The sequence below is a fragment of the Mustela nigripes genome, chromosome 10 (assembly GCF_022355385.1).
Source record: "Mustela nigripes isolate SB6536 chromosome 10, MUSNIG.SB6536, whole genome shotgun sequence".
NCBI classification, from domain to species: Eukaryota; Metazoa; Chordata; class Mammalia; order Carnivora; family Mustelidae; genus Mustela; species Mustela nigripes.
Window position 1 is genome coordinate 54555299 of NC_081566.1, and position 22589 is coordinate 54577887.

Here is a 22589-nt window from a genome sequence, read left to right on the forward strand (position 1 = left end):
ATCGTAAGATAACAACAGGCTTCACCATCCAGCGGCCATCCTAGCAGGGGTCTATCACCCCCAAGGAGGCACAGATTGGTTCTTAGAGAGGGAAGCTTACTTTTTTTTTTTTAATGTATGAAGCCCAGACATGCACACAAGACACAGGGAGATATACACCGCCTTTATGTCATTAAAATTTCATGAGACAGATGACAATTACGAAGACAGGTCTAAACAGGCTCGTCAGGAGGTGACCAGGGAAAGATCAGGAAACGCTTTGGTACAGCATTGCCCTTGATTTGGACACTATGAATGTGGTTCAACCTTGCATTTGTTGTTTCAGCAGTCATAGCACATGCATGAACTGAAATAAAACTCCCTAGTGTTACAAAAGTGACTAAGTTTGCATTGTGACATGTCAGTCAAATCTTAGTGGCTGATGCTTGTACTTCAGTTGATGGATGGATTGAAGATATTTTTAAGAAGACAGAATTGGTGAGTTTTCTCAGCCAATGTAGGGCTTTTAGCTCATACACTATCTGCTGCATATACCTGTAGAAGCCCAATAATTCAATTGCCTTTGATTTCTGATTGATGAGTCCGTGGAATGCTGCACTGAAAAAAACAAACAGAAACAAAAACCTAAATCCCATGTTATGATTCATTCCAGCAGAAGTTCTCTCATATGTATCTCAAATCCATCATCATCATTATCATCATCACCAGAAAAAAACGGTCAAAGTTCAACCTCTATTGGCTGTATCTGTGTGTTTGTTTGCAAGGGATGGATCATTTGGCTTTTGCAGGTATCTTTTGTGATAATTTATGTATTCCCTTCTCCTTGCTGCTTAACAACAAATATCAAATTTCTTCTCATGGAAGAAACTGTCTAGGTAACACAAAATGTCATTTAGTTGTGAAATATGACCTACAAAGGGTCTAGAAGGAGAGGGCAAATGTAAAATCTAAATTGCTCTGCAAAGAGAATATGATGCATTTACCCTGGAGAAAGGGAGTAGAGGGAAGGTCACGGTAGGGTTGAGATGGGTTCTTGTGGCTACACCTTAAAGAAAGAAGGGGTTGCTGGATGAAATGACCATGTCTCTATTTGTAAAGAGCCTCGGTGTCTATCTCCCAAGGTTCATTAGAGAATTATAATCCCTCTTCCATTATCTATCATTTCAGTGTATTAGTTTAAAGATTTTATTTGTTTATTTGTCAGAGAGAGAAAGAGAGAGCAAGTACACAAGCAGGGGGAGTGGCAGGTAGAGGGAGAAGCAGGCTCCCTGCAGAACAAGGATTCCAATAGGGGACTCTATCCCAGGACCCTGGAATTATGACCTGAGCCAAAGGCAGACACTTAACCTACTGAGCCACCCAGGTGTCCCTCATGTATTATTATTATCTTTTAAAGATTTTATTTATGGGGGCGCCTGGGTGGCTCAGTGGGTTAAGCCGCTGCCTTCGGCTCGGGTCATGATCTCAGGGTCCTGGGATCGAGTCCCGTGTCGGGCTCTCTGCTCAGCGGGGAGCCTGCTTCCCTCTCTCTCTCTCTGCCTGCCTCTCAGTCTACTTGTGATTTCTCTCTGTCAAATAAATAAATAAAATCTTTTAAAAAAAAGATTTTATTTATGTATTTGAGAAAGAGAGAGTGAAAAAAGAGCATGAAAGGGGAGAAGGTCAGAGGAAGAAGCAGACTCCCCATGGAGCTGGGAGCCCAATGAGGGACTTGATCCTGGAACTCTGGGATCACGACCTGAGCCTAAGACAGTCACTTAACCAACTGAGCCACCCAGGCACCCCTCAGTGTATTATTTTAAAATTAAAAACATTTCAAGTAATCATAACAGAAATTCATGTGTGTACAAGATGGAACAGATGTTGATATTTACTGTATTTGCTCAGGATCTATTTTTATTTTTTAATAAGCCTTACAAATATAACAAATCCCATCTCTACCCTTTCTTTGTTTCTCTTCAAGAGGTAATCAATTTCCAAAATTGGTGGATCATTGTGAGTTTCTTGTTATGTATATATTTATTATATCTTCCCATATATACCTATATATTCATTAACAACATGCACTATTGTCTTTTGCTTTTACATTTTCAAGAGAGAGATTTACTTATTTATTTTAGAGAGAGAGAGAGAGAGAATGAGCACGGAGGGACAGAAGGAGAGAGAGAATCTTAAGCAGGCTTCACACCCAGTGCAGAGCTTGATGCAGGGGTCAATCCCACAACCCTGAGATCATGACCCAAGCTGGAATTAAGAGTTGGACATCCAAACTGCTGAGCCACCCGAGTGTTCCTGCCTTTATATTTTTTTATGTAAATCTTATCAAACCAAATGTTTGCTATCAAAACTTCACTGCAGCATATTTCACTGAACATTATGTGGAGTTTAGCCATGTCAAAACACATAGTTGTGGGTAATTTATGTAACTCCATCATAATTCATTGTATGTAGTAACTTCATTCATTCATTCCTCTGTTGAGAGAACTGGAATTGGTTTCTAATTTTCTTCTTGCCTCTAAGTCTCCATAATTAGAAATGAAGACAGCTCCCTCTGAACACCTACGTTTCTCTAATCCTCAACACGGACAATCTTATTGCTTGGAATCTTCCAGGAATAAGTCATGACCTCTTTCATCTCTATTTATATCAGTCAGTCACCATGGTTAAGTGCCCAGGTACCCCTCTAATTCTATAGGATTATTACCACAGGGACATCTCTGGGACCTCCTCAGACTAAACTTCCCTTTGCTGTGCCTTCCACAGCTCACTGGCCATAATCATCAAGTTCAATTTTTTCCCTGAGATTTCAAGGACACAGCCTTTCTCCAGATTTTGATGCTGTCTTTCTGTTCTGAATGAGACCTAGGTTTCCCTGGGGACACTGTCTCCCTGGCATCCTTTCATATGGTGGCTGTTTTTGCTACTCATCCCAGAAGTTGGTATGTGTGTGTGTGGGGGGTGGTCCTCTTTGCTTCTCATTATCATTTCCAGCTCATTCACTATTTTTCTTCCCTAAAAGCATCCGGCTTTGAATCTGTCATCAGACTCCCCTCCTGGTTATGGTCACTCAACACTTGGGTTTCTCCTCATTTCACAAGGATGTTTAGTTCCTGATCAAATGCTTCTCAGGCTTCAGTGGACATATGCATGTCTTGGAGGATCTTCCTAAACTGTGGATTCTGATTCGGTATTTCTGTGATGGAGCCTGAGATTCTAAATAAATAATGAGAACCCAGGTGATGTCATTTCTGCTGCACTACTCATTGAGTTGTACAGTCCTAGGTGACCATCACTCTCTCCAACAGTACCATTACCTTCCTTTTGGGGGACTTCAATCACCACACAGATGACCCTTCCATCACCCTTTTCTGGAGTTGTTTTTTTTTTTTTTTCAAAGATTTTATTTTTTATTTGCTTGAGAGAGAGAACACAAGTGGAAGAAAGAGCAGAGAGAGAGGGAGAGGGAGACTCAAGCAGACTTCATGCTAAGCATGAAGCCCAAAGCGGGGCTTAATCTCATGACCCTGAGTACATAACCTGAGACAAAATCAAGATTTGGCCCTTAACCAACTGAACCACCCATAAGCCCCTTTGAGATTATTAACCTCTCTACTAGCAATGTTATCCCCATTTCAGACACTTCCTGACCTACACCTTGTCCTTACCGAAATGGACATTTCCGCAATCTCAATTGTCAACATCCAGTTTTCAGATTATCACTTCTCCCCTCTGCTGTTCACTTCCTCCAGTCCCCAAGAACAAACAATTCCCAAACTGCACTGATGTGCTCAAACCCATCGTTTCTATTTCCTTTTCATTGTCTCTCATCCTGCTCATGTTCATACTTCACTCCTTCCCTAACTTAGATTCCGTGGTTGATTACCATCTCTCTTGTGGACATGGCCAGCTTCCTAGCCCCACTGTTTCCTCATCACACACAGTAAAAACCTCAACTCTAGATGATTACAACATTCCGCCTCTCAAACACTTGCACCTACACTCCATGAAATAGGGCCGAGGAAAATGGCATACTCCTCTCATGTTAAATTCATGAGCATGGGCCTTCAGGGGAACTGGAATGCTATTTGGCAATCATACTGTACTTTGCAGCTCTATTTTCCTTCTTGCAGTCTTCAAGGTAACAATTCTGTGACTTCTCCCTCAAATCTCCAGTGCCTTTTCCCTAGTCCTCACTCTTGGGTCTCACTGACTATTTCAGGGGGGAAACAGGAATAATCAGAAGAGACTTCTGGCAAGCTGCCATCCTCGCATATACCCAATACGTCTCCCCAGAGCTCTATCCCTCTGACCCGCTGGAAACCATTGCTCTGACATGTCTGGTTCTTTCCTGCAGCATCTCCTTCTTTTGGGGGAGAAATTAGAGCAGCAACAGAAAGCATGCTTTTCCTTCCGTCTTAAAAAATAAAAAAAAAAACTTCACCATGAATCCTAGGTCTCTCCTCCATTCAAAGCAAAACTCTTCAAAAAATGTTTCCATGCTATGGTTTTCCTCATTGTTCTTTTCCTATCCTCTCTCAAAACCACTACAATTGGACTTTGGTCCCTACAACAGCTCTGAATCTGCTTTTGTGTTGGTTTTGCTTGCTTGCTTCTTTTTGTATAGCCAACAATACACTACCATTGCCTGCAAATGAAAATGCTTTAAAAAAAAAAAGCCTAGTCATCCAGAATGCATGAACTACTCTCTAAATGGGAACTAGGTAAACACAAGAACTAAGTACAAGCACACTCTGCAAGTGTGGGCTTGGCCATGGCCGTCAATTACTGACCATTTGGGAGACTGAACATGGCTGTCCAGTTAGAGCTGCTAAGGTGAGGATCTCACTGACTGACCGCCTAACCAATGAGCTGCTCTGTTTATTCACGTGGACACTTCTTCAGGCAGGAAGTGATTCATTCTCTCCACAGTCTGCACTTTTTTCTTGGTCTTTTTCTTTTTCCCTCTTTGCACTGTCTATTCTCCATTTGTGCGTGTTGTGTGGGGCTTTCAGGGTCCCTCAGGATGCCTCAGTCTCCATGAGAAGGATCTTTTCATAGAGCTCTGCTGTTCTCACTACAACTCTGGGAAGCTTCCTATTTCACTGTCTCATTTTCTTTATCTCATGTGTATTACTACATCCTCCTGTTCAGGGAGTCATTTAGCCTGTTGTTCCTTCTTATTGCTGCTTTTACTTAAAATAGGGAGATTTTTATAAGGTACTTCATCACTCTATGAACCAACCGGAAACTGCATTTATTTTACATGAAGTCTCATCAGTCAACAGTGCTGTGATTTTCCACTTGTTCTTTGCTTTTATACTCTGTGCACCTAGTTTTGTGTTCACTGCAATCCCCTATCTTTGGGTCCAGTTTGTGTTTACAATTTCCTAGTGGACCATGCTCTATCCTTGAATAGGGCCTTGAGACCCTTCACTAGTGCTCCACTTGATTTGCTAACTTCAGAATTGGAACAGATATGTGGTTCCATTGATTTGGAGAAAATGGCTAGTTTTCTGGAATAAAGCCATCAAGGCAGTCATCCTTGCATGGAAAAAATGGTCGTGTGTTAGTATGGCTTTCTGGGCCAGTTTTATGTGACGAGAAGGAATTGATGCTTGGAGATAAAGAATTTTTTTTTTTTAATTTTCAAATTTTTATTTATTTGTTTGTTTGTTTATTTTTAACAATTAACTGATTGAGCCATGCAGGAACCCTTGACACCTGAAGGATATTTATGTATATTATGGAACCATGTTTTATGTACGTATGGGACAAATATGCAGTAGCTAGAAAATCATCATTGTCAAACATTTATTTATTTAGTACTTTCATTCATTGTGTGCTTTCTGACATTGAAAGAATTTTGAAAAGTTTACATACTCTATCTGATTTTTTTAAAGGTAAGATGTATAATTTTTTTTTAATTTTTTATTTTTTATAAACATATATTTTTATCCCCAGGGGTACAGGTCTGTGAATCACCAGGTTTACACACTTCACAGCACTCACCAAAGCACATACCCTCCCCAATGTCCATAATCCCACCCCCTTCTCCCAAACCCCCTCCCCCCAGCAACCCTCAGTTTGTTTTGTGAGATTAAGAGTCACTTATGGTTTGTCTCCCTCCCAATCCCATCTTCTTTCATTGATTCTTCTCCTACCCACTTAAGCCCCCATGTTGCATCACCACTTCCTCATATCAGGGAGATCATATGATAGTTGTCTTTCTCTGCTTGACTTATTTCGCTAAGCATGACACGCTCTAGTTCATGTATAATTTTTTAATTGAAAGATGTGTTACTGAGAACAGAGCTCATTAATAATGCTTGTACATCCTAGGCTTTTTGCTCTGAGGCTCACAGAAGTTTCTCTGGAGTTTAGTGATTTGGAAAACTGTGTTCAAGGCTTGCTGTGTCACGTGCTTCTACAACAGTTGGGTTCCCTTCTATGCTATGGAGTCTGCAAGTTTTCAGATGTCCAGCGCTTGGCACCTGTAAGGCTACAAGGAGGCAGCAGATAAAAATACTCTTTTGCGTTAGCCCTGTGAAATGCAGCTTTAAGTTTTGTCAGCACTGCTCTGCTGCTTATGGGACTGAAACCCATTCCTTTGCTTGTGATCACTTACTATATATACAGAAGCATTTGTGGACAGCAGTCCCAGATGGTGAAGTAAGAACGTTCCTATTGGCAGTACTCTATGAAAGAGGAGACACGTAACACCGAGGACAGACCCAAGAGGCTGACCGCTGCTCACAGGGCATGACAGGGTCACAGTGAAGGGACCACAGGAGACTCACATGGACCTAACTCTGGGTCCCCTCTGAGTGTGCTTGGGCTTTGGTCATGGGTTGGCTCACAGCCAACTGACATCACTTTGGATTATTTCCTCTGGGCCTGAGCTGAAGGGAATCATGGAGCTGGATTTTTGACCCTGAATCCATGCATAATCAGGGGCAACATTCTGGCAAAATATACATCTGTGAAACCTCTTCCTAGTCTTATAAAAAAAAATGAAATGAAATAAAATAAAATAAAATAAAATACACATTTCTATAATCACTTTATCCTTAACATCTTAAAGCCACTATTTGACTAGGTATCCATAAAATGTTAAGTTTGTCTTTTAGAAATAAGTTTTATACATAGAATGTCTCCCTGAGAGGCATATGTGCATGATTATGGGAAAAAAAATGAAATGTTCCAACAAATTCCTCAGTGTGAGCTACAGAGGTGTAACATTAACAGAGAAGTTAGATAGATAACTTCATCATTTGAAGTTTCTGTATAAGGAAGTTAAGACAAGTTTCATCACTCGATGGTATCTGTATGAGGAAGAGAAACAATCAAAGCATTAGCTGTTAAATGTGAGGATTAGTTCTGGGGCCACTGAAATCTAAGCAGTGCAGGTCAACCAAAGAAAATTCCCCAAATGTTTTCATATGATCGAGGCGAATTTCTATTCTATTTCTCCTTAGGCAGAAAATTCGAAGGGGGAAATTCTATGTTTCACATCTTTCTTAGTCATTCAACCAAATATTTTGAATATTTGCTATGTGCAAACAACATACCATACTAGGTATTCCTATACTTCAGTCTTTTCCCTGGGAGCAAAAATCATGATGAGATCATCAGTATTAGGAATAAGATATGCATTTAAAGCTAGAGCAAAATATGAGCAAGTGAAAATTATTATGAGACCATAAAGGTATGTTTAGTAGGTGAAAACAATGGAGGAAAGAAAAGTAAATAATATATGAAAGTTAATGTAATGTAATGAAGAAGGACATTTAGAATTTACCAGGTTCAAATCTGCATTCTGCCACTGACCCACTGTGTGACGTTAGACAACTCATCTACTCTCATTGTGCCTCACCATGCATATCTGTTAAATGGACATCATGACAAGATCTATCTCATAGAGAGCTTCTGATGATCAGATGAAGGCAGTAATGCATAAGGAGTACCTGACTGGATATCTGGAATGAAATAGCATTTGGTTGTTATGGTAGCTGTTACTACTACTATTACCATTGTCACATTTGACAATGCGATCTAGAAAAAGGTGAATCTCAAATGTGGTTTCATGAGAGAGAGGAAGAGAGATCTAGATGGGTTCAAACACTGAGAGGATAAAACTGAGGATGGAATTTCTACCTGGTAGAAGGTTCGCAAACAAATCCTCAGTCATCTGCACACAGGACCCATTACCTCAGAGCCTTCCTCCTCACATCAGCAGAACCTAAGCATCCCCAGGAATGATGTGTATCTAGCTATTCCAAGAGTCCTGTCAAGGGGTCCATGCAGTGGGTAGTTGGTATTGGATCAGAAGTTGAGACTCTCATTCTAACTGTGGCCCACATGGCGAGTGGCTTGGAGTGGTTTGGAATATGAATTAGGAGGCTCGGGGTTCTAGATCCAAGCTGCAAATCTGTGTGACCACGGCAAATGGCCCTACTTTCCTAGATCTTAGCAGGCTCACTCAACACAACTGTAGGAAACACAGTTCAAGACTCATGGCTGTACAGTTTTGAACTTTACAGTGATTCCTCAGATAATTTGTACCTATTATAAAAACATTGTATTTGTAGTAGAAACCAATAAAATGTATATTGCCAACATAATCGTTTGTTGACAATGATCGCCAAAATTTATTGAATGCTCCCTATGTAGGATATGAGTTAAGCATCTTACAAATATGACCTCAGTTAAATTCATCCTTACAATAATACTGTGAGATTATCATCATTCTGCTCATTTTATAAATACAGAAATGAGGACAAATAAAAGTAAAATACAAGAACAAACACAAATAAATGTCTACCAATATCCACAATTTTTAAATTCCCTAATGGAAGCTTTCGGTTTTAGTCAGACACCTAGCACACTCTTCCCAACTTCCCTTGCCATAAATTATTGTCTTGGACCCATGTTCTGATCCATGTAATATAAATGAAAAGCTTTGTGTGGCTGTACCAGGGAACTTTCCTTAAAAGACAGTCATGTTCACCCTGTGTCCTTTTTGGGTTTGTTTGGTGGTGGTATTGTCTTTTGTTTGGTTTTTCATTGTTTGTTTTGCCTATCCTGCTGATTTGGGCAGGCCAGGTCTGAGGACCCGGAAGAGTTCCTGCAGGACCAGCCAACAGGGTCCCTGGTGAGGCGTGGGATGGAAATCATCAGAAACCAGCAAGAGGTGAGAACAGTTTACTGAAGGTATAGAAAAAGTACAGGTACAGACAGCATGTCTGGGAGATTCAGAAAGGAAAAGAGAGACAGTCTCGTGTTTTTCCAGTGTGTGGGGGAGTTTCACTGAAGATCGTATAGTTCTCTCAGACATCTAGGGACTAGTTAGAACAAAGATGAAGGCTGAGATATTATTCCTTGGAACCAGGGGGTCTTGGTGTTGAGATGTCTAGTGCTGGTGGTTGGGAATACTCATCTGATGGCTTCCTCTCGTCATTCTCACTCGGCCCTTCCTTAGATATTATCTATTCTGAAGAAATCACTAACTCCTCATCTCTTACAAGGAAGACACACCATTTGCTTTATAACGTATAACTTTATACGTATAAGGTGAGGATGTGGGTCATGGTAAAAAGAGAATCAGGAAAAGGAGCAAAAAATAGGGTTTTATGGAGTCCTTCATTGTCCCTATCTTACTACCAGAAATACGCATATGATGTGAGACCCTAGGTGCCATTTTGAGTCGTAAGGAGAAGGCCCACCCCTTGGGAATGGCAGCACAGTCTCTGAGGTCACTGTGAGGCTGAGCCTCTGTCCCATTCCCTTAATAGCTAAGTCCAGACTTTTAGGGGAGAGAGAAATAGTGATGTTTAATTTCATGCCACAGGTATTTTGGGCTAGAATCAAGTCCCACCTCAACTAACATGACTATATTGCACAAGGTCAAACAGCTAGAGAAAGGCAGAGTTGGGATTCTGACTCTGGTTTCCCGGACTAGAGGGGTACGAGCATTGTCATAGTGTTATACTGACCCTGGAATTAGGCCTTTTACTCTATAGTACAAGATATTTAAAATAGGTGTACTTGATCCTGGAATACAGTTGCTACTTTGTTTCCAGTTAGTCTGTCTTTCTAATTACATTTGACTCTGAGTGATATTAAATTGAGTTCTATACCCTAAGCACAAGCATGCAGTTTTTGGCAGCAAGAGAGGGCTCTTAAAAGAGGCCAGTTTGACCTTAAATTTTTGTTGCAAATGCTTGGACCATGTGGATAATGCACACTAAAGCTCTTGAAAAATTAGATTTTCATCACAATGATTTCCATCTGCCTTCTTCATTTGCATGAAGGGAACCATGCCTGAAGGCCTTGCTCTGTGACATTCTGGGGTCTGTATCTGCACTTGAAAGGGGTCTTGCTGGGGGCCCCATGACAATAAAACCACTCAACATTTCTTGGCTATTTTAAAGAAATGGATTTTGGACATCCTTTACCTGCAAGTACCTCAATTCTGCACTTAACATTGTAAATGAGATGACAGGGAACTGTGTATCTTGTCCTTGAAAATGATGGCAGTGGGGAGGTAGAAGACCATCCTTATTTGTAGGTAACTTGACTTCACTGCTCCACATCCTCAGAGAACTAAATGGAAAAGCTGTTAAGTTCATGATGAGTTCATAAGATGGACAGATGGCATACACTCAGAAATACTGGTTTTTTCCTGTATCACAGACATCATTATGTGACGTATTGAAAAACTCTTATTCATGTGAGCAATCAAAAACAAAACAAAACAAAGCAATTAAGAAAAAAACATTAAGAATAACCTTAACGATAAATATACTGGACTTGGAGGAAGAAAGCTTCAAATTTTCTGTGAGCTTTTAAGGATGATTGAAATGAATGAAAAGACGCATTACATTCTTCTCTGGGATGCCGGAAGCTTAGGTCTGAGGACCCAAAGGAGGGTCTCACAGAACCAGCCAAGAGGATCCTTGGCTGTGGGCAGGATAGAAGTCAAATGCAAGCCAGCAGGAGCCAAAAGCAGCACTTACTGAAGGTATAGAGACACTGTAGGTACAGACAGAGCGTCTGGGAGACTCAGAAAGGAAAGGAGGGAGTCTTGTCTTTGCTTGGGGCCTGCGGTTTTTATTGATCAGTATGGCCTGTTGCATGTGTCCTCTCAGGCATCCAGGAGCTGGTCAGAATAAGGACAAGGTCCAGGTGTCCATCATAAGTCACTTATTCCCTGCAGTCAGGGGGTCTTGGCGTCAAGATGTCTAGCACCAGTGGTCTGGAATATGCACACGATGGCTTTGCCGGGTCATTCCTTAGATGTTATCTGTTCTGCTGGAAGATTCCAAACAAATCATTAACTCCTTGTCCTTTATGAGGAGGACATACATTAAGGCATGGTAGGGTGGGGGTGTAGGTGCTAGTAAGAACAGAAGCAGGAAAGGGAGCAAAAAGCAGATTTTCATGGAGTCCTTCAGTTTCTTTCTCTCATATGGAACAACCAAATAACGCAAAAAGTGTGAGTTTTTCCAAATTGATTTACAGATTATTCATTCTGATGAAAATTGTATTAGAATATTATGAGTTAGCAAAGTAATTCTTAAGTTCACCTGGCAGAATACATTCATGAAAACAGCTAAGATAATTTGGAGCATTCGGAATAATGAAGGGGATTTTAAAATATGTTTAAAAGGGGATTTAAAAATATGTTATAAAAATAAAATTATTCATGCAATGTGGTATATATAAAAACATACATGGACCAACATTGTAGGTAATAACTCAATAAATGGTAAAAGGTCATGGAAAAATGGAAAGACTAAGAGATCACTCAACAAATGATGTTAGGATATTTTCTCTTTGGAGAAAAGTTAATTTTGATATCAGTCATGCATCTTATATTAAGATAAGTTCTGGATGTACTAAAAATTAGGTGTCGACTTAGGAAAACATAAAAATAGGTGACTATTATGCCAAGTTTCCAGACGTAGATGAATTTCCAAGCCTGAAAGAAGTAAAACAAATAATGGAAGGAAATACGAATAGATCTGACTCTATAAAAACTTATGGCTTTTCCATGTCAAACAAACAATATAGGAGTGAAAGAGAAATGGGAGTTCCAATTCTGGGACAGCATCATGGGGAGCCCTGTGGACCCACTCTCCACTGAACCAAGCGTAACTGGTGAAAATGATACATATAAAAAACCCCAACCATTTCAAGTCTCTGGCAATTGTCCTAAAAACATACAGCAAATGAAGAAATATTTATTCAAGAAAATCTAATCTCAGTAAGAACAGCAAGAGTCTGCGGCATTTGAGCCCTGACCTGCCCTTTCTCTCTCTTTCTCTCCTCCTTTCCCAGCTCAGCTTGATGGAAGCTTTACTCTGGGCAGATGGGCCAAAAATACAGGGCTCTCTCTCAGCTCCCAAATGACCAAGAAGCTTGGTACCTTCCCCGGAAGAGCAGGTTACTAGCTTTTCTCATTTTCTTTTTCTTTTCTTTTCTTTTTTTTTTTTTTTTTTAAGATTTTATTTATTTATTTGACAGAGAGAAATTACAAGTACACTGAGAGGCAGGCAGAGAGAGAGAGAAGGAAGCAGGCTCCCTGCTGAGCAGAGAGCCCGATGCGGGACTCGATCCCAGGACCCTGAGATCATGACCTGAGCCGAAGGCAGCAGCTTAACCCACTGAGCCACCCAGGCGCCCCTTCTCATTTTCTTCAACCCTGAGTTGAAGGTTTGAAATTCATGGTTAGGTATACCGTGAATTTAGCGGGGAGACTATCTTTCTCCACCCAGCCCCTCGTACAGGGTGGAGGCTCTAATTCAGATATAGCACGTGGAGAATATTGAAGCCTCAAACCCCCTCAGCCAAACTCACTTGCAGTTGCAAAGAAACAAGATAGAGGAGAAAGCCATGGAGACTAGAGGCTACCATCTGACCCAGTGGCCAGAACAGCGGCTCAGAAATTTCACCAAACGGAAGAGGCAAAACAAGGAGAGCTCTGAAGTTTTCCCCAAAGGCATTGATTTTATTTAAAACAGTGTTGGAAAGTTCAAGACTAAAGCACTCTTAAAAATAACGGCTCCTCTTAATTAAGAGCAGTCATGCAAAACCATAGGTCAGTTAGTTCATCAGAGAGAGCCAGAGAGGGAGATAGCAGAGGAGAGCCTTCTTGGGCCCAGAAGAAAACCCAAAGACTGGCATCAAAAAATGCCCTTACTCAAACAACAGAGTAATCAGCCAGCAATTAGTGAGACCTAATAACTGGGTGTGGTACTAAATGAGACTGCTAATCAGAGACTAGGGACAGTCCCTGATTCCAACTAGTTGGGTGGGTTTCCAAAATACTCAAACCATGAATTTAATCTGAAGTAGTATTGATTAGTAATCTCCCTAAACTGTTAACAAAAACCAATGCAAATTCTCCCTGGTAGTATGCATCTTTTCTCTAGACCTCAAGAAATTCTCAAAAATAATTTTTCAGGGTGCCTGGGTGGCTCAGTGGGTTAAAGCCTCTGTCTTCAGCTCAGGCCATGATCCCAGGGTCCTGGGATCGAGCCCCACATCGGGGCTCTCTGCTCAGCAGGGAGGCTGCTTCCTCCTCTCTCTCTGCCTGGCTCCCTGCCTACTTGTGATCTCTGTCTGTCAAATAAATAAATAAAATCTTTTAAATAAATGAGTAACATTATTAAAAAAATAACAATTTTTCAAAGAAACTGAACATCTCACCCTCAGAAATGACTGAACACACCTAATACGCAGATCTGGATTTCTAAATACTATTTCATCCTTAAGAGAGACAGGAAGTAGTAGGAAAATATTTGGTCCCTGGCTTGGAGCAAAGAAAGTGAACATTGTGTCGGAAATATCTTTTTGTGTGAGAAAACCAGAGTATGATGCACCTGAAAAGATCACTGAAGCCAGCTTAGAGGGGCTTCCACCAGGAAAAATTTGAGTATCAAAACTTCCCATAGTAATAAACTATATAGTACATTGAATAAGATAATCTGGTCTCCATGTTGATACCAAAAATTATAGATGAGGAAAGTGAGGAAGAAATTTTATTTCCTTTTCTTGTTCATTTGCTTATATTCTATTAACTGCCAGGTAACTAAACAAGAAATAAATGAAACAAGATAGAATTGGGAGGGAGACAAACCATAAGAGACTCCTAATCTCACAAAACAAACTGAGGGTTGCCAGGGGTAGGGGGGTAGGGAGAGGGTAGTTGGGTTATGGACATTGGGGAAGGCATGTGCTGTGGTGAGTGCTGTGAAGTGTGTAAACCTGGTGATTCACAGACCTGTACCCCTGGGGCTAATAATACATTATATGTTAATTAAAAAATTAAAAAAAGAAGAAGAAATGAGAGAATTAGAAAATTACCATTTTGCAAGTTTCATATAAATAATTGTTTTGGGCAAGAATCTTTCAATGGATACTTAAACTACTGAATGTAAGTTGGTTGGGTAATCAGATAGGTAGTCTCAGAGCATCTTCCTATAGGTTATTTGCTAGAATGTTATAAAAGATACCTTCAGACTGGAGAAATTTGGCAAATGCCACCATACCTGGGTGATCAAAGCTAACATCCCTGAATGTGGGACCCACTGAAATCACATGCCTTTTGATGAAGGACACAGATCATTATGTCATATTTCTGCCGAACATGCATAACCTGAAACCAACCAAGGGGAAACAACCAGACAAAGGCAAATTGAGGGACATTCAACAACACAATTAGACTTCAGTCTCCCGTGAATTCTGCTTCCTTCTCATCTCTCTTATTCAATAAATCATCTTGTTCTGCTGACTTTCCCTCCTAAATATCACTAGAACTCATTCACTTCTCTCCCTTCTCCCAGTTACATCATGTCACCTAATTGCTAAAACAGTTGCTGGCCATGTTCCCCTTGAATCATGCTTTACAGGTTAGCCTGAGTGATGTGTCTATGGTATAAATCTGATCATGCCACTTCCAGCTAAAAAGGTTTCTGTGGCTTTCAGTGGCTATTAGAATAAATGCAGACTCTTAAATCTGTTTAACAAAGCCCATCTTGATTTGGCTTCTGCTTGGCCCTCTAGCTGTATCCCTTGATACTCCTTGGAGCCAGTACCGTACTCTTCCTATTGGCCACATCCCTTCGTTTTTCAGGCTGAGATACGTTCTGTCTGGTGCAGGCTTTTAACCCCGTCCTCAATGTTTTCTCTTTCTTCGCTTCCTACCCCAATGCCCTCTTTTTGAGACTAAGCCCTTTCCAAACTTCAGTTTAGGTAGGATTTCTTCTGAGAAGCTTTTCTTTACCCCAGAGTGCTCACCTCACCCCACGTCTCAGGGGTTCCCTCTGCAGGAATCTGATACACCTCATGGGGGTTCAGCCTCTGTACTTAGCATATTGCTTTGTAATTTCTTCTAGAAAGTCTAGTAGCCTGTAAACCTCACAGGACAGGGACTGAATCTATCTCTTTCACTGTTTTATTAGCCAGGGTCCAACACAGTATCTGGGACATAGAATTTTGATTGAATGAATGGACAATATGCAACAGGAGAAGAAAGGACATTGACAAAATAGTGAATGTTCTAAGTATATATGCTGTGTCATACTAGCCTCAGCAGTTGATATCTCAAGATGATATTTAAGGGCTGAGGAGTAACTTTCTATTAAAAAAATATTGTCTGTGCCTGGCTCTATGCTACTCAATATCATCCTTCAACAATAGAAACCTGGGCTCCTTGGAGAAGTGGCTGGTTCCAGGATTGGAACAGAAAAATGTAAGATAAGCCTGGAATATTCTATAAAGCCTGAATGCAAGGACGTGCCCAAGAGAAAAGAAAAATGAGATCATGTTGAAAAGACACGGGGGATCTGTGTCTGAAGGAGATCCTGTTGGCCAAAGCTGGAACAATTTGAACAAAAGAATAAATACTATGGAATTATAGTCCCCCAAATAAAATAAATGCCCACAATTCCATACTGATATCAACTAATTGAATATGCAAATACATGGGGGAGAAGATATCTTACAGAAGATTCTTACAGAAAAATTATGATCAGTACATATAGGAAGAATGATGGAAATAGAAGTTACCATTAGGTAAACATCACAGTAATAATTGTTGCAGGAAAGAGCCCTCAGTAGGTCCTAAGAACAATGGACAAATGTTTAAGGAGGAACAGAATATTTGAATAGCATCACAATACTGTCCCCAAGATATTTATTCATTACAAAGGAAAAAATAGTGAATTCATAGTTGAGAAACCTGGCAGATACCATTTAAACCAAATGATCAAGCTGGATACAACCAGTCATAAGATATGTAGACATTGCATACCCACAGATAGCATACACTGGGGAGCACAGTGTATGTGGTGTCTTTGTCAAAGATGCCTCACTTCAACCTGACCATGAGAAAATATCAAACAGAAATTGAGGGGCATTCTATTAAACAACTTTTTAAAAAGTCTTCAGTGTCATAAAGGACAAGGACAAAAGGAGACGCGCAGCCTGGAGAAGACTACGGAAACATGACAACCAAATGCAATTCTGTATCTTGTGTTGGAATCTGGAGGAGACAAAATGAGTGGGAAGCCGATGAGTGGGAAGCTACGTTCAAAGTCTGGTAAAGTTCAAAGAGGTAGGTTAATAGAAGAGGGAAAAGGGTTGTCCTAGCAACCAGATTCTTATGGAAGAAAGCAACTATTTGCAAACACCTTAAAACTGTAAGGGGTATGAAATAAAACCTAATATTCAAGGTTTTGAAATGTCTATCCACTTTTTTTTTTTTTTTTTCTAAATTGAAGCAAATCCTTTATGGTGCCTGGCACTTGCCAAAGTGCTGGGAAGTCTAACAATAGTCTTTATTTTCTCTCTTCTTTGAACTCTATTAGTACCCGTGGCTTGTGCAGTTTAGGTTCTCCATATGGACTGACTTTTTAGGGACTGACTACAGGTCCTTCTGCCTGCCACACCATCCTACTGCCTTGTGCTATTTCCCCAGCCTTGGTCAGGTCTGGGGTGTTTAGAGAAGTGCTCACCTCTGAGGCTTGGTTAGCTCATGGGGTACAGAAATCCTTCCTTGCCAGCTCCGCAGGACTCATGGGAACATGTCATCATAAGGCTACTTGGGTCTGGGCCTCTGGGTACAAGTGAGCCTATAAACTGTACACTGAACATTTGCTTCACCCTCCTCCCTACTCCCCGCCATGTCTTCTCCTCTTCGGAAGGATCCCCTTAGGCCAAGGCCACTTGCCTCCAGCACAGCCTCCAACTTCCCTTCTTTGTAGATTCTCAGCCAGGTTGTGTGTGTGTGTGTGTGTGTGTGTGTGTGTGTGTGTGTGTTGGTAAGGGGGGACATGAAGATTAATTTTATGTGTCAACATGACTAGACCACAAGGTGCTCAGAAGTTTCATTAAACATTATTCTGGATGTGTCTATGTGGGTGTTTCTGGAGGAGACTACATTTGAACTGGTAAACTGAGGAAAGCACGTTACCCTCCCTAAGGTGGGTGGACCTCACCCAGTCCACGGGGATCCTAGCTAGAACAGAAGTCAGAGTAAGAGAGAACGCATTCTCTCTGCCTGAGTCTTTTGGAGCTGAGACAACAGCTTTTTCTTGCACTTGCACTGAAACTTAAACCAGAACTTCCTTGAGTCTCTGATTTAGCAATGAGGAAACTTGGGATTCATCAGCCTCCATAGCCACGTGAGCCGATTCCTTACCATATGTCCCTTTCTCAACATATACACACATCCTATTGGTTCTGTTTCTCGGAGAACCCATGCTAATAGGAGATGTTTCCAGGATGGGCTCTGTCCTCATTAAATTAAAAAAACTCTATCAAGTGCCCATTGAGCTTAAGTTCCCAGAGCTCTGGAACATGGAACGGTCTTTCTCATGAGGAAAATATATTTCAAATTTTAATTTAATTTTAAATTACGAAGTACAGTCTAACATGCACAAAGGAAAGAGAATACTATAACAATACCCATTTAAAATGTTAATATTTGCTTTAGTAGACAATTTCTTATTCATTCTTTTGACAACCAGCAAACATCAACCAAACATGAAGTAATTAAATAATAATATATTGCTTTGCCATAGCAGCTTTCCCTTCCATGTGCATGACTTTATTTTATTCTCACGAATTAAAACACACACACACATTCACAAAAGAACTAGATTGAAAAATACTTTGAAGTTATTATATTTGAAAGAACTTGAAAGTCACAAATGGTATTTCTTTTCAAAATAATATTAACTCAGATTTCTCAAATTCACCTTCTCACTAATTAATGAAGGGTTTGTTTTTTTTTGTTGTTTTGTTTTGTTCTTTTTTTTTTTTTTTTTTGTCCAAATCCAGAGCCTGGAGGGAGTTCTCTCTATGACTCACTTCCTGTACCTTAAACGCTCTGAAGAGATTATTTGAATTGATATATTTTAGTCACAGAAAGATCAGTGTAACAATTTATTCAGGGACTGGTGTCACTTTGCCCACATGTCTCCTGCATTTTTGGAAAGAGCTTGTCTTCGATGAAGTGTAGTTTGAAAGAAAAACACCCAAAGCATCCCGTGACTAAGACTGAGCACATTTCAACTTTTTCCCCTAAATGAACAAGTGAAGTCAGTTTACTCACCAAAATATGATCAACTCTATCCGACACCTTGTTCTGATATTTTGAAGTGGATTGACCCAACGATTTGACAAAGACGACTGGCTCCACTTCATTAAAATGATTAATGTGTGTGGGTCCGGGCACAGCCACAGCCCTGCTGTTTCCGTCCCTCTGATGCGGCAGGGGGAGCCTTGGTCAGAAGCAGTGAATACACCTCAGACATTTCTCTTGGTGTCACCAACTCCAGAGAGAGAACCTTTCTTTGAGGTTGATGAAAGTAAGAAGAGTGATTTCCTGAACCCACAGTACTTGGCTGTGTGTTATCTGGAGCAAAACCTTATTTATAACTCAGATCTGTTCCCTTTGATGTCCCAAACCAGGGTGACTGTAAGGTTCCTACTGGGTTGACTAACGTCTTGGAATCTTGTCAGTCTTCAATTGTGGGAGAAAGGCAGGAGGTTTCCCGTACTCCATAAACATTCTTTCCTCTTCCTGGGCTTCATTTATAAAACCCACACAATACTCCTGTGGTGGTTGATTGTATGGGTCGATTGTATGTGGGCTAAGCTATGGTGCCCAGATGTTTGGTCAAATAGCGGTCTAGATGTTGCTGTGGAGGGAATTTGTAGATATGATTACCGCTTACAATCAGTTGACCTTAAGCAGAAGAGAGTACACTCTCTGATGGGGTTGACCTCATCCAATCAGATGAAGGCTGTAGAAGCAAAAGCAGTTTTCCTGAAGGGAAAAAAAATCTGCCTCAATACTGCAACATAAAATCTTGCCTGCATTTCAAGCTTTCTGTCTGTCCTTGTAGATTTCAGACTTGCCAGCCCACATAATAATGTGAGCCAATTCCTTAAAATAATTTTTTTTTACTTAATATAAATATCTATCCATAAGTGGATATACAGATAAATAGATGATTGATGGATGCCAGACAGATAACCTGTACATGTACCGTCTCTCTCCATCTCTTTTTCTCTCCTGTTCATTCTGTTGCTCTGGAGAACCCCAACTAACACAACTCATTAAAGGCTTTTTTCTTTTTCTTTTTTTTTTTTCTTTTCTTTCTCTTCCTTTTTACCCATCCCCCCTTCCTTCTGCTTCTTTTTCTTAAGGCTGGAGTCATCATTCCCAGCTTGGACTCCCATCAAGAAACATGACTGCTCACAGCCATGCCCACCATACCCTAGCAGCTGGCACCAAGGAGATGGAAGAGAGAAGAGTTGTCTCCTGGGGTAATACCTGAGAACCCCAGCAGTTCTTCAGCAGACCCCTGAGCACCAGGGGGGCTATGAGGAGGCCAGGTCCAGGCCAGCACTGGGCTCCTTTCACCCAGAGGACGGGTCTCCTGCATTTTTGGAATGCAGGAGACGACCTCAGAGGACGACCTCAGCTGCCCACCCCAGCCCAATTCCAGTACTTTCCTTATAGCTTTTTACATTTTTGAGATTTTAAAAATAGTCACTATTTTTCAAAATTTTTAAATAAATTGCTTTGGTCTTAAGAAAACTGTGAAGCCAAATCATGAATCCTTGAAAAGAAGAGATTATATGGAAATGTGTTCAGAACTCTGTTGTGTTAGCAAGGAAGAGATGTCAACCCTATGCTGGATAATCAATTTTTCTTGGTTGTTCTTCTGGTCTTAGTTATAATACAATGGAAATTATTGTCATAAATGTGTAACCTCTTTAGTTGTAGTTTTTGAATATGCTACTTTTTTCCCAGAATATTTTTTTTTATTCCAAATTAGGCTATTTTGAAGAGTACATTTGAATGTGAGAATAGACATTTTAATCTGGAAGCATTTATTATAAACACATATTGGTACAGCAAATGGCTCCCATTCAAGGAGCAAGCACTGTCCGTATCACTTTTGCCTCTGTTGACGTTCTGTTTGAGACAGAATGGAGTGCTTATTGGAGCATTGCATCAGTCAACCAGCATTTCCATGGTGTCTCTGAGACAGTTTTGTATACGATATAGACAGGCTTACAAATGGAAAAGCCATTCATCTAGCATCTACTGAAATTTCAGTTTGGTTCTTTTTTGTCCATTCATCACTAAACAATCAATTTTAGGATTTTCTTTAAGACACTGGTTAGACTGAACTGGTTGGATGAGTGTCATGCAAGACCCAGTTTAATTTCCTAAATATCGTAGCGTCAGAACGGCCACGTACATTTGCTGCTGATGAATTCTAGACATTTCTGTGTCTAGAAAAGAACATAAACCAAACACCCCCATTCTCAGCTGCCTAACAATAAGTAAGTTAGCGTGTGATGCCTGTGACTTCAACTTTAAAAATTTATGGTGTCTCTATTTATTCTTGTCAATTTTAAAAGTTAATGCAACTTCTTGAAAAATCGTTGAAGGGCAATGGGGTAAAACATGGGTTTGTCTCGTGGTCGAAATGTGAGATTTGCTCATATACAAAATCAAAACGGATCATAAAACAGCCACTGAAACCTTTTGCCAATTGTCTGTAAAAGGAGACCCCCAATGACCTACAGCAGGAATATAGATGCAAAGTTGTACTTTGCTTCATGCCCTAGGGAGGTTTTTGGCTTTAAGATTTTGTCTCCTTGCTGCCAAATGCTAAAGCCAAGTGCATTGCTAAAGCTTTAGACACATTTTCATCAATAAAATTTCTTATAAAACAGATCCTGCAAATGCTGAACTTATCTGCCAAATAGCCAATTAATTATTTTACATCCTTGTTGAACAATGAAATAATTTATGATGGGTAAAGCTTTTACCATCACAAATTAGTGTTCTGGAAACCACAAGGCCTAGCTTTCAATTAGCAGGAGGCATCACAATTAGGGATGAAAAGGAGTAACGCTGTGTGTTGGAAATTCTCCCTGTAGAGAAATAAAACTCCCGAGGAACAACCACCCAACTAATCTGAGAGAGTTGGGTTTTTAGAAAAGCAGATCCTTGTTAAAGGAAAAAGTTCAAACACTGCTCAGATGCTTAGACCCCTGTCTTTCCCCTCCCTGATGGCTCTTTCATTTCATAGATTATAGCTATTGAATTTGGACCCTACTTGCCCACCATGCATTACTGTGAGTTAATCCCAATTCAGACAGCCAGTAAGTTCACTCCATCACCTACAGTCACAATTTCCTGCTTTGGGTCAGTCAGGAATGGTGCCTCCAATTCTAGGAATTTTCCAGAGAATAGGAACATCTAGGCCAAAATAGCACGCACACAGTTACCTTATTTGTCAAGATTAGGCCAGATCTGGCATAGACGGAGAGGCCCTATAGGAAAGCATGTTCCAGATTTCAGATGACTGATTTGGTTCTCAATGCAAGCCATTTGCAGATGATAATGTCCAACCCAATGGGCTCTGTAAGTAAGCACCATATTTGCTTACCTAACCAGGTGAAATCAACATCCCGCCGGGATATGTAAGTAGGCAGTTGGGGCATGGAACCAGGAACTGTCTCTCAGGATACAGTCCAGAGAAGAGGGTGGCTGGAATGCTCTTCATTCATGGCTGAAATTCTTGATCGTCCTGGCATCGTTGGGGGTTTAAGCAGAAAGAGGTGAGGAGAAAATGTGAAATCTCTTGTAACCACTTCAAATGATATAATTGGATGAAGATTGAAATTGGGAAGCTTGACCTGTCTCCTTGAGAGTCTCAGTCTCCCCAGTATTGTCTGTGGGTGTTCTTACTTCCAAAAATTAACAATTTCCAGAAAGTGAACTTGGTCCCCTAGAAAACACCCACTCTCGGCTTGCTTTGCATGAACAGAAATCCCCTGAGCTGTGGATTTTGACCTTGGAGTCATAGGGGCGGCTCCTGTTGGAATTCCTGGAAGCCACATATTTACATCAGTGAAAAAAATTTGGCTTAGCCTTTTCCTCTTTACCCAGTCCAGGATGAAATCCCATCCTTTCAGAAACTTGTAAGTGAAAAATGTTGGCAAGTCTTAGTATATGTGTTCAACACTTGTACCTTCTCCTGTCCCATGTGAAT

The 22589-nt window shown here is 40.6% G+C and overlaps 1 long non-coding RNA gene across 5 annotated transcripts; it reads right to left on the reverse strand.

Moving 5' to 3' along the window:
• Positions 1 to 225: 225 nt before the first annotated feature.
• LOC132025707 (uncharacterized) lies at positions 226 to 22361 on the reverse strand. 5 transcript variants are annotated; one of them, XR_009406675.1, is made up of 4 exons: positions 21984 to 22361; positions 18620 to 19208; positions 11016 to 11310; positions 226 to 597 (listed from the first exon to the last, which is right to left on the reverse strand). It is a non-coding gene; the product is annotated as an uncharacterized LOC132025707 (long non-coding RNA). The 5 variants fall into 5 exon arrangements; XR_009406676.1 differs by lacking the exon at positions 226 to 597 and adding an exon at positions 6080 to 6499; XR_009406674.1 differs by lacking the exon at positions 226 to 597 and adding an exon at positions 6080 to 6499 and having other exon boundaries at positions 10455 to 11310.
• Positions 22362 to 22589: the final 228 nt, after the last annotated feature.